This window comes from Octopus bimaculoides, chromosome 3 (assembly GCF_046866305.1).
Source record: "Octopus bimaculoides isolate indiv1 chromosome 3, ASM4686630v1, whole genome shotgun sequence".
In the NCBI taxonomy this organism is placed as follows: domain Eukaryota; kingdom Metazoa; phylum Mollusca; class Cephalopoda; order Octopoda; family Octopodidae; genus Octopus; species Octopus bimaculoides.
This window is the reverse complement of record NC_142930.1, coordinates 61,005,512-61,014,992: the sequence shown is the minus strand read 5'-3', so window position 1 is coordinate 61,014,992 and position 9,481 is coordinate 61,005,512.

The window sequence follows — 9,481 nt, the reverse complement described above, 5'->3', positions numbered from 1 at the left end:
AATGGAAAATTTTTCAAATGTTAAAAATTTAGAAAAAAGAATAGTATGTAGAAAAACAGTACAAAGTGATCATTAAATATCTAGACGCAGTTGTGGCTATGTGGTAAGAAGTTTGCTTCCCAACCACATGATTCCAGATTCAGTCCCACTCTGTAGTACCTTGTGCAAGCGTCTTCTACTGTAGCTTTGGGTTGATCAAAGCCTCATGAGTGAATTTGATAGACAGAAACTGAAAGAAGCCTGTTGTATATCTATCTATTTATATATATATATATATATATATATATATATATATATGTGTGTGTATATATATATATATATATATATATATATAATAATAATAATAATAATAATAATAATAATAACAATATTAGGGATAAAATCCAAAATTACATGTAAAAACTCAATTAAAATCAATTTATTAAAAATTAAAATTAAATTAAGTTTCACAGTATAAAATATATATAAATATATAGTATTAGGGAAAATTATCTTGATCTTATGATATTTACTTTGTATTATATTGTACTTATTTATTGTGCTTTTACTTATTAATTTTTCTATATGTGACAGTGGATTTTCATTGATGAGTTCATAAACCTTGATTCTTTTCCCTAATACTATATATATATATATATATATATATATACTGGAGCGTAGAAGGTGTTTATAAGCCATTTAAGAAACACACAAAAACCGTTAGATTCACTTCAACATTTAAATTTAATATTTTGATACAAATTAAATTTAAATGTTGAAGTGAATCTAACGGTTTTTGTGTGTTTCTTAAATGGCTTATAAACACCTTCCATGCTGCAATTGTTTTCGTTCCAGCACATGATCTCAGATCAGGTCACTTGCTATGCAAGTACATCCCTATATATATTGGGTTGTCTGGAAAGTTTGTGCCAATTTTTAAAGGAAAGAAAAAGGTCAATAAATACTTGCCATTATATTTTTAATCAACCAAATATGAACCATTTTATTGCACAATGTGTTTCCATCTTTCCTTTAACTTGAAAATACCCTCTTCCCAGAATTGAGGTGGTTTCATGGCAAATAAGTTGAAAGGTAAGCTACTATAAATCAGCACAAACTTTCTGGACGACCCAATATATATATATATATATATATATATTTTAATCATTAATTTTTCTATATGTGATAGTGGATTTTCATCGATGAGTTCTTGAAAATTGATTATTTTCCCTAAAACTATATATTTTATATATATATATATATATAATTAAAACATAGGGTAAAAAATCAGATATTAATTAATATCGATTTATTACCAGGGAGCTAGCACATTTAAAGAATCAGAGAGATTCAGAAAAAATATCTGAGATCTTAGGGAATTAAAGTATATGTTTATATATAACGATGACCACTAAAGTGGACATTTAATGTGCTAGAAGTAGATCACACACACATATATATATATATATATATATATATATAGAGAGAGAGAGAGAGAGAGAGATAACTGTAAAAACTTACTGTTGACAAGGGTTGTGTGGTGTTCAATTATTAAATAAAAAAGAAAATGTGCATGAAGTACAGAACATCATCAATGAGCGAAAAATATGTAAACACACGAGAGACGTGTCTTTGTGTCTGTTTTCCCCCACTACTGTTTCACAACTGGTGTTGCTGCATTTATATCTCTGTAACATAGTGGTTCAGCAAAAGAAACTGATAGAATAAGTATCAAGCTTTACAAAAAATAATATGTACTGGGGTTAATTCATTCAACTAAAACCTCTTCAAGGCAGTACCCCAGCATAGCCACAGTCGAATGATTAAAACAGGTAAAAGATAAAGGATAAAGAGATATCTTGTCTTATTTACCATACATGTATACAGCAAAGTTATGAACACATTTTCAAAGCACTCAGGCATTACTATGAATTTTCTAAAACCTTAAAATCATATTCTTAAAATTTCATGGTGTATTTAGACACCCCTTTAGACACACTGTTTGAAGGCCACTGTTTTAATATTTCCTTCAGTTATATCTTTTTTTATGTAATTATTAGTTCCTAATATTTACTAAATTTTTACCAAATCTCGACCTAAGGTTACTATATCTGAATTCAATAGATTTGTCCTCAATTTGTAAGCTTTTGTTTTTAAGTTCATGAAAGAGGATCAGTATCCATAATATTTGTTTAGGCCGAAACCACTCTTGGTTAACGAGATCTATGATAAAATGTATTCCAGCCATGATAATCCGGTGTGTTTTTATCTTTGTTTTTCTTTTTATTTTATTTTCAAGAATAGTACTTGGGATTACATAATCCAATAAGTCTTTTTTTAAAGATGATAGGGTGTGATATCAGAAAGATTTGGTCACTATTTCTAGCAAATTGTACTGAAGTTCTTTCATTACTTCAGTAGGGTTTGTTATAGAAGGGGAAAGAAAATTTCATTGAAAGACAATTTTAGAGAGAGAAAACTTGTTTCCTTTCCTTTTTTTCTTCTCTTCTTTCATTCTCCATCTTTCTTCACTCTCTTTTTATTTGTAGCTAAAAACAGGTATCTGTAAAAGGATTATAAAATATCAAACTCTGCTGGAAGTTCTCCCTTCTTCTCTAGCACTGATACAATCAATGCCTAAGCCACATCTCTTAGTTTTTCTTTGCTCATTGTTATTGCCCCTTTGAAATCATAATGTTGAAAACAATTCTATCTTACTTGACCAACCCCATGGGACTTTTGTTTCCACATCACTGTTCAGTTTGATGCTAAATCTGCCTGGATGCATCCTCTTGAAATTGCTTTCTTTCATTTTTCTTTCTTCTACTCTCTTTTCCTTTTCATCCTAAACTATATTGTTCTGACCCCTTTCACCTCATTTTCTCTTACTCATGTCTAGTCCTTCCTTTAACAAGCTGCTTCTTGTGATTAGCTTGAATATAGTGCTCTAACACTATCACTTGTATATAAATATATGTAAATTCCAATAACCTATGCCCTGCTAAAGCATCTATTCCCACTTCAAATACCAGAAAGAAAGGATTTCCACAGCAATAGCAAAATAGTAGAGGTTTTTCTTATCCAAAGACAGACAGATAGATAGTTAGATAGATAGATAGATAAATAAATAGATAGATAGATAGATAGACAGACAGCTAAAGAGAGAGGTGAGAGTAATACATGATTACTTTGATTATTTGAAAGATACAACAGTAATCTATGTTTTAAATGGTGTTAGGTCACGACCACATAAGTAGAAGATTATCTTCTAGAAATTAGAGGAATTTAACTGATGCTCACTCTTTTGTAAGCATTTAAGTGAAATGGTCTACTTGAGGATAATACAGATTGTTGATTTGGTAATTCTTCTTAGTATCATTTAACTAACTGTGTCACAGACTCTCAGAAAGTAGAAAAAGTTTCAACAGACGATCTCTGTCAGGCAGTTTGGAACTAGAATATTTTGGATGCCTAGCATGTAATTCCTGTTTTTGTTTTTCTCTTCAGTTTCAGTTCTTATTCTGTTCTTTTTTCCCAGTGAAATCTGAAAGTTCTGTCTGATATAACTGACTCTCAGCTGAGCAAAGCAAAAAAAAAAAAAAAAATGTCAAAATGAAAATTACATGGAAATAAAAAGCAGAAGTGGGGAAAGAGAGAGGAAGAGAGGTTAAAACACAGGAAATATTTTGACTGATACAGCAAACATATGAGATACATGTTATATGCATTCATATCCTCATTTAGAAAGAAAGAGAGAGTAACAATGGGTTTATTAAGCATCTTAATATTTGTCAAACATGTTGTTATAGCATTTAAATAAATAAGAAAGTCTGGTAAAATGTGTAAAAAAAACAATACAGTGACATATTGCTATTATATTCTATTTCACTCCTCTAATGAGTACTTGATAGTTGTGTTATTTGTTTGAGAGGGAAATAGTTGTTTTTTTTTCTTTTTTTGCTTTTTCTTTTTCTTTTTTTTTTTTGTTACTTGCAAAACCATTTAACTTGTTATCAAAATGGTGTGGTTTCTATAAAGTCTAAAGTTCATTTCAGAATTTTCTCAACGTATGTCAAAACAGTTTATTTATTATAAAAAAAAGAAGCCCATCAATCATGATACTTTAAAACACCTCAATTTCTGTGCAAGACTTGCAACAGTTCTTTCTTTAACCCTTTAGCATTTAAACAGGCCATATCCAGCCGAAATACTGTATCTATTTTACGTTCAATGTGGCCAGATCTGGCTTTTCACACCTATCTTACGATGTTATTTTAAGAATAAGCAATTACATCATCGAAAACTTGAAACTACAAGATGATGCATAATTAATTCAAAACAATGAATAAATAAGCATTATATTTGACAGAGTAATTTGAATGCTAAAGGGTTAATGTCTCAAAAACAGTACATTGGAATTGTTAGGGATAATATAGAGATGTTGCAACATTAACACATTTTCAAATGGCATTAATGATATAAGTTAATCAAAATGGCCGTTCTGAACAAAAAAAATCTATTACATTCATGCTGTAAACATTTAATCAGAAATACAGAGTGGCCCAAAAGTAGGTTTACAGTTATTCAACCATCTCTTTTGCATTCATATATTAACAATTTAGATCTTAATTATAAAAAAAAAATATGAAATCATTATTCTATGCTAATTTGGTTAATTGTAAGATAGAAATTTAAATGTAATAAAATGTTTTAAAAGAAATTTAAAGTGCCTACATTGTTGTTGGCACTCCGTCACTTACGACGTCGAGGATTCCAGTTGATCCGATCAACGGAACAGCCTGCTCGTGAAATTAACGTGCAAGTGGCTGAGCACTCCACAGACACGTGTACCCTTAACGTAGTTCTCAGGGATATTCAGCGTGACACAGTGTGGCAAGGCTGACCCTTTGAATTACAGGCACAACAGAAACAGGAAGTAAGAGTGAGAGAAAGTTGTGAAAGAGTACAGCAGGGTTCACCAGCATTCCTTGCCGGAGCCTCATGGAGTTTTAGGTGTTTTCGCTCAATAAACACTCACAACGCTCGGTCTGGGAATCGAAACCACAATCCTATGACCACAAGTCCGCTGCCCTAACCACTGGGCCATTGCACATCCACTAAAGTGCCTACATGATTACTGTAAACCTACTTTTGAGCCACCCTGTATACTACACAGTCCTGACTGCATTGAAATCTACACCACCTGAAATAAAAGCTTTTTTATAGCTCATGTGTCAATTGATTTCTTTTTTTATCCTACATTGCTTCATCCATATAGGGTAATCGTACCCCAGTTCTCTCTTTGAATTTTTTTCCTTTTATATATCAGCTACCTGCTCTTTTGTGGAGGCGCAAACTGCCAGGTGTCTCAGTCCTCTGACATCCCCTCTGTGAGGCCCAATGTTTGAAGATCTTTTCTCACCACTTCATCTCATGTCTTCATGGATCTACCTCTTCCACATGTTCCCTCAAAAATTAGAGATAAGCACTTCTTGATGCAACTGTCTTCATTTATATGCATTACATGGCCATACCAGTACAGTCTTCTCTCTTGCTTGCTACATCTGATGCCTCATACACTCAGTTTTTCTCTCAAATCACTTACAATCTGTCAAATATGCACACTGACATTATCCATCCAGTAGAGCATACTGGCTTCATTTCTTTCAAACTTTCATATATCCTCAGTATTCACAGCCCGTAGCATAGCAGTTCATGCACATGCATCATACAATCTGCCTAAGGGAAAGGCTCTTCATTACTAACAGACGTAGTAGCTCTCTGAACTTTGCCCAGCCTATTCTTATTCTAGTAGCTATGCTTTCAGAACCTCCACCACTACTAATTTGGTCACCTAATATATACACATAATACATACATACATACATACATACATACATACATACATACATACATACATACATACATACATACATACATACATACACACACACATACATACATGCACACATGCGCATGTGCACACACACACACGCACACATACACAGACATACACAGACATACACACACCTACACACACACGCACACACACACACACACACACACACACACACACACACACACACACACACACACACACACACACATGGCTGGCTCCTTTCAAAGTTTGCCTACCTGATTCCACCCACAAGGCTTTGGTTAGTCCAAGGCCATAGCAGAAGACATTTGCCCAAGCTGCCACATAGTAGGACTGAACCCAAAACCATATGTTTAGGAAATGAACTTCTTAACCAGACAAATATACCTGCACCTCTCAATATTTATTTCTATACTTTTATTTAGAATGCCTGCTAACTCTGCAACAGAGGTAAAAAGATTTAGCTTTATTCAAAAGTGCAAAAAACATGCTCAAGACATTTCAAATATACAAAACTTCGATGCACAGTTCGCTTTATAAAGAATTCACAAGTCAAATCATAAAACTGCCTGTGCTGATTATGTGTTCTTAGATATAACCATATTTGAGAACCTTTCATAGCAATCTTATCCTATATATTCCACACTACCAAATTACATTGTGGGATCCATGTAAAATTACTTCTAGCCTAAGCAGTTGATAACCTTATATAAAGCTAAAAAAATATCCTACACTGAGATACTGCTTACAATGTACTTGTACACACATATACACAAACACACGTATAAACACACAAGCACTTGGACAACATTCAGTCTTCTTGACAAAAAATAAGCTAAACCCACTAACATCATCCAATTACTGAGAATATCACACTGCTCCTACTACAATGGCCTTTAATTGTCCAAAATTGGCAACTCAGTAGCATTGCCATAGAAAGACTGACAGAAACTCCTTATTGTCAGTGTTTCCCCTTGTCATCATCACCAGCATCAGTATGTCTCACCTTGCAGACAATGCACTAAACATCATTCATATATCTCAAGTGCATGATTTTTCAACTACTAATTTGAAGAAAAAAAAAAAAAAAATAAACTTAAACTGTACACTGCTCTAATATCATCTATTTTCCTTGATTTTCCAGTCTAGGAAGTTCTATAAAGACCACAGGCACTGAATTTTCTTCTTAATCAAGAGCCAAAATTCTATTATCTTGTAAAAACATTCTGAAACATATTTCATATGCACTCAGTCAAAGAGCTACTCGAGAAAAATATTTTCTTTTCTCAAGCTTCATGTTTTATAGTTTAGCATTGTCAATTATGAAGAACAGAACCACAGAATTTCCTTGATTTTTATCTTCTGTATTCTTATACCTACAAATAATATGTGGCGATTTTAGTATTTTCTTTTGCAAATTTTTTTCAACCATGTTTCAAACAATCTGACTGTAAAACAGATATTTACTAATAATATGAGAAGCTAAAAGTTTATAATAGATTTAAGTAGATTTAAGCAAAATATAATCTAATAAAGCAGAATTCATACATAAACACACGTGTGTGTGTGTGTGTGTGTGTGTGTGTGTGTGTGTGTGTGTAAATTTATACATTTTATGTCTGTGTGCATGCACGTGTAAATACAGAGGTTGAACAAAATACTGGAAACATGTTGTTAAATGGAAGTTTTATTATTTCATGAGGAGATGGTTCACCTGTGACATCAGTAATATATATCTATTAATCTTTAATATATTGAGAAATTGACTCATACAGGTTCTGAAAGGCTGTTAGAGGAATTTTGAACCATTTTTCAAATAAAGCAACCTTCAGCTCTTTCAACAATGATTACAGAGGGAAATGGCTTCTCACTTTTTTTGTCTCCAAAATACATCATATATGTTCAGTTATATTGCAATCCAGAGATTGTGGGAGCCAATACAAATAGTTTACTTCACTTTTGTGTTCTTCATACCAATTTTGAATAACATTAACCATGTGAAATTGTGCATTATTGTCCTGGAGGATTGCACTACCATCAGGGGAACAACTTTTGTACGATAGGTAGGTATATATTCAGATATACCATTGTTTTAACTCAATAGAACAACTAAAGGCCCAAGGGAATAAAACAGAAATATCTGCAAAAATTAAAAGCAGAGGGCTATATTATGAAGTACCACACATACACAATGCATATGAACATGCTGTGGAGGATATAATTAGACCCTGGGACATGCAAGAGTTGATTGCAAGTAAAACACAAAGAGCATCATTAACACATACAGCTATGGTGCAATCTGATAGGAAGCTACTGATACAAAAAAATGAAAGATGCATGAAGACTATATGCGCAAACATATTTTGTTGTGTCTGAGGAGAGTCGTTTTGTCATTATGCCTTATTACCTAACACACTCACCAGTTCAATTTCCACTCAATTAATTTATGTACTTATTTTTTCCAAAGTTTTCATTGCTTCTTTTAACCTTCTCAATTGTTGTTGACTCTGTCCATTATCAGTGCTAAAGAAAGTATATGCAAGAAGTTTTGATAGTTTTGATTTTGTATGCCAAGTACAGTCTGGCTCTGCTGATGTCTAGAGCAACTACATTATTTTCACCAAACTTCTCTAAAAGAAAAACCCAATGTTGAGTGAAATAAGTAAGTATCCAGTGGATCTGGTTCAATGAAAAGAGAGAGGGATTGAAGGGGATAAAAATGCCATTGTTCATGACTGTCACTATTAACTTGAAGATGTTGGAGGTGAGAGCAATGAGGTGATAGTTGGCTGGGTCAAAAGAGTTGCCTTTCTTGAGAATCCAATACTCTACAACATATATCTAAATAACAAATATCTAAATATCTTAGTATGTCCTTTTAGAGAGTGAGAGATTTAGGTTTGTTGAGTAAAGAAACAATGTTCTGTAGTGTAATGTTTGAATGTAAGGATCATTGTCAAAGTAAGTGGTTTGTTGGACTGAAGCAACTTGAGGCATTTTCACACTTGGCATGTATTTTTTTTAAGGGTGGGTGTTGTATGAGGAACGAAGTGTGATTCACCTATGTTTCAGTTTCCTTTGCTGCATCGACAGTTGGCACTCCGTCGCTTAGAACGTCGAGGGCTCCAGTTGATCCGCTCAACGGAACAGCCTACTTGTGAAATTAATGTGCAAGTGGCTGAGCACTCCACAGACACGTGTACTCTTAACATAGTTCTCAGGGATATTTAGCGTGACACAGTGTGACAAGGCTGACCCTTTGAATTACAGGTACAACAGAAACAGGAAGTAAGAGTGAGAGAAAGTTGTGGTGGAAGAGTACAGCAGGGTTCGCCACCATCCCCTGCCGGAGTCTTGTGGAGCTTTAGGTGTTTTCGCTCAATAAACACTCACAACGCCCGGTCTGGGAATCAAAACCACGATCCTATGACCGCGAGTCCACTGCCCTAACCACTGGGCCATTGCTCCTCCTCTGCTGCATTGGCTATCCAGCTGCCTTACATCTGAAAAATGCCCTACCTGCCTAACCTATCACTAGAACCTAACAACAAATTCCTTCTCTTGCTCATACATTCACACATGTCCATCTGCCATGATCTTCGCAAAATGAAGAGGCCCATGCTG